The sequence below is a fragment of the Canis lupus genome, chromosome 36, assembly GCF_048164855.1.
Source record: "Canis lupus baileyi chromosome 36, mCanLup2.hap1, whole genome shotgun sequence".
In the NCBI taxonomy this organism is placed as follows: domain Eukaryota; kingdom Metazoa; phylum Chordata; class Mammalia; order Carnivora; family Canidae; genus Canis; species Canis lupus.
This window is the reverse complement of record NC_132873.1, coordinates 24492423-24496232: the sequence shown is the minus strand read 5'-3', so window position 1 is coordinate 24496232 and position 3810 is coordinate 24492423. Positions and strand designations below refer to the sequence as shown.

The 3810-nt window shown below is 39.1% G+C and overlaps 1 protein-coding gene across 2 annotated transcripts in view; it reads right to left on the bottom strand.

The window, feature by feature from the left end:
* Positions 1 to 3810, bottom strand: part of GTF3C3 (general transcription factor IIIC subunit 3) — a 42080-nt gene that overhangs the window by 24351 nt on the left and 13919 nt on the right. The gene's annotated exons all lie outside the window — the stretch shown is intronic.

The following is a 3810-nucleotide window of genomic DNA, read 5'->3' as shown; positions in this document are numbered from 1 at the left end:
CACATTTACCATTTTAGTATTACTGTCTCCGAGCAAAGTGTAATTTGATGAAAAACTCTACTCTCCACCATGTGCCCTTCATGAAAATCCCTGTTTGCTAAGACTAAACATGGCAAGTTCATCCCAAAGAACATCATCACATCAGTGTTTAATCTTCATGATCTAACAACTACAGGCATATGGGATGAAAGGACTGAGGACAGCTAAACCGCACCTAAACTGAGGATATATAAAAGTGCACAGTTTTCTGAAATGTTTTTGAAATGAAGTTCTAAGATCACAAAGTATTAAAATCAAAGATTACTGTTAAAAAGAAATAATTATAAACTGACATAAAGGAACAGATAATATTGGAAAGTAGGAACCAAACAAAATATACTCAGGAAAATTTTGCTTAATTTTGTTTCTGATGGGGTAGAAAAGGCAGCAACCTCAAATTATTCTAATGAGTAATCTGGGAATTTTTTTTTAAGTAAGCTTTAAACCCAACTTGGGGATTGCACTCATGACCCCAAGATCAAGAGTTGCATGCTCTACCCAACTGAGCTGGCCAGATGCCCCAATCCAGGAAATGTTAAGACTTTTAGGAAGGTTGGCTGGGAAGTTGGTAGAGGAGAACTCCAACCTTGCCTCGTCCCATGGATGCAACTAGATAACACTCATATCAGCGTAAATAACTCAGAAAATGATCTGAAGACTGGCAGAACAAATGCCACAATTAAAAGTAGGTAAGAGGGGACGCCTAGGTGGTTTAGCAGTTAAGTGTCTGCCTTCTGCTCAGGGTGTGATCCTGGAGTCCTGGGATCAAGTCCCACATAAGGCTCCCTACATGGAGCCTGCTTCTCCCTCTGCCTGTGTCTCTGCCTGTCTCTCATGAATAAATAAAATCTTAAAAAAAAAAAAAAAAAGTAAAGAAGAGGCCACAATGAAAAAAGTAGGAATGGTAAAGGCACAGTCTGGGGGGGATCCCTGGGTGGCGCAGCGGTTTGGCGCCTGCCTTTGGCCCAGGGCGCGATCCTGGAGACCCGGGATCGAGTCCCACGTCGGGCTCCCGGTGCATGGAGCCTGCTTCTCCCTCTGCCTGTGTCTCTGCCTCTCTCTCTCTCTCTCTGTGTGTGACTATCATAAATAAATTAAAAAAAAAAAAAAAAAAAAAAAGACACAGTCTGGGAGAGAAATGGATGGAGCTGTCCACAGTGGAGAGGAAGCTGGCAATGCAGAGAAAGTAAAAAGCCCAAATGAAAGAAAAGGACCAAACTACAGCAAGAGATCAAAGCAAAATAGATATAAGTAATATGCCCAATAGAGAATTTAAAGTAATGATCATAAGGATACTCACTGGGCTTGAGAAAAGAGTGGAAGACATCAATGACACCCTTAACACAGAGATAAAAAAGGATCCATCACAGATCAAGAATACAATCAATGAAATTACAAATCTACTTGATGATTGAGGTGCTTGGGTGGCTCAGTTGATTAAGCATCAAACTCTTGATTTCAGCTCAGGTATTGATCTCAGGGTCATGAGTTCAAGCCCAATGTTGGGCTCCATGCTGGGCATGGAGCCAACTTAAAAAAAAAAAAGAAAGAAAATACACTGGATGGAATAAGGAGCAGGCTAGATGAAGCAGAGGAACAAATTAACAACTTGGAAGACAGTACTAGAAAGTAACTAAGCTGAGCAAAGGAAAGAAAACTATGCAGACTGAGAATAGTCTTAGGGAACTCAATGACTCCAACAAGCATAATACCATGCATAATAAAGGGATCTCAGGAGAAGAGAGAGACAAAGGGGCAGAATATTTGAGGAAATTAATAGCTGAAAACTTTCCTAATCTCGAAGAGGAAAGAGATGTCCAGATCCAGCAAGCACAGAGATCCCCCTAAAATTCAACCCAAGGAGGTTTACACCAAGACAAATAGTAATTAAAACGGCAGAAAGTAGTGGTAAAGAAAAAACTTTAAAAGCAGCAAAAAAAGGGATGCCTGGATAGCTCAGTTGGTTAAGCGTCCGACTCTTGATTTTGGCTCAGGTCATGAGATTGAGCTCTGCATCAGGCTCCACACCCAGCAGGGAGTCTCTTTCCATCTCTCTCTGGCTCTCCCCCTGTGCTCACTTGCTCTCTCTCTCTCAAATAAATAAATAAATCTATCTTTTAAAAAAAAGGGCAGCAAGAGTAATGAAGACAGTTATATACAAGGAAAACCCTATATGGCTATCAGCAGATTTTTCAGTAGAAACTTTGCAGGCCATAAGAAAGTGTTAGGATATATCCAAAGTGCTGAAAGAGAAAAGTCTGCAGACAAGAATACTCTATCCAGTAAGGTTATCATTCAAAATAGAGGGAGAGATAAAGAGTTTCTCAAAGAAAAACTAAAGGAGTTCATTACCATTAAACCAGTCCTACAAGAATATTAACAGGGACTCTTTAAGTGGAAGGTAAATAATTAAGTGAGAGCGTAAAAAGTAAAAAACACAAAGGTGATAAAATAAATCTGTAAAAATTAGTCAAGGGATTCATAAGAGGATGTGAAACATGACACCATATACCTAAAACGTGGTGGAGAGAGGAGTAAAGAATGGATTTCAACTTATGTGACCATCTACTTAACATAGGCTGCTATATACAGAAGATGTTATATACAAAACTATGCCCAAGGGAAAGGAGGAGAACTGAGTGGGAAAAATTAGAGAGAGAGACAAACTATGAGAGACTCCTAACTCTGGGAAACAAACAATGGGTTGTGGAAGGGGAGGTGGGTAGGAATTGGGGTAACTGGGTGATGGGCACTGAGGAGGGCACTTGATGAGATGAGCACTAGCTGTTATACTATATGTTGGCAAATCGAACTTCAAGAAAAACAAATGAAGAAAAAAAAACCCTATGCCAACACAAATCAAAAACAAGTAACAGATATACAAAAAATATACAAAAATACAAAGAGAAAGGAACCAAAGTATAGCATTAAAGAAAACCAACAAACCATGAAAGAGAACAAGAACGGATCAGAGAAAATCTATAGAAACAACCACAAAACAAGTAACAAAATAGTTAAAAATACCTATCAGTAATTATTTTCAATGCAAATAGACTAAATGTTCTAGTCAAAAGACAAAGGATGACAGAATGCATTAAAAATAAGACCCATCTATGTGTTGCCTATAAGAGACTCATTTCACACTGAAAGACACCTGCAGATTCAAAGTGAGGAGACAGAGAAACACTTATCATGCAAACGGATGTCAAAAGAAAGCCAGGGCAGCAATACTTATATAGAACAAACAGACTTTAAACAAAGACTGTGGGAGGGCACCTGAGTGGCACAGTTGGTTAAGTGTCCAACTCTTGGTTTCGGCTCAGGTTGTCATCTCGGGGTTGTGAGATCAAACCCCAAATGAGGCTCCATGCTGAGTGCTGAGTGCAGAGTCTACTCAAGACTCTCCCTCTCCCTCCCCTCCATGCATGCTCTCTAAAATAAATTTTAAAATCTTTTTATAAATAAATAAACAAACAAACAAAACAAACACTGTGGTGCACTGACTGATTTAGTTGGTAGAGCTTGCAACTCTTGATCTTGGGGTTGTAAGTTCAAGGCCCATGTTGGGTATGAGCATTACTTTAATAAGTAAATAAATAAATAACATAACATAAAGACTTAACAGGAGACAGACTAACAAGAGACCAAGAACTATATCATAATAAAGGGCCAATCGAACAAGAGGATGTAACAATTATAAATATTCATGTACCTAACATGGGAGCACCCAAATACATAGAGCAGTTAATAACAAGCATAAAGGAAATAATA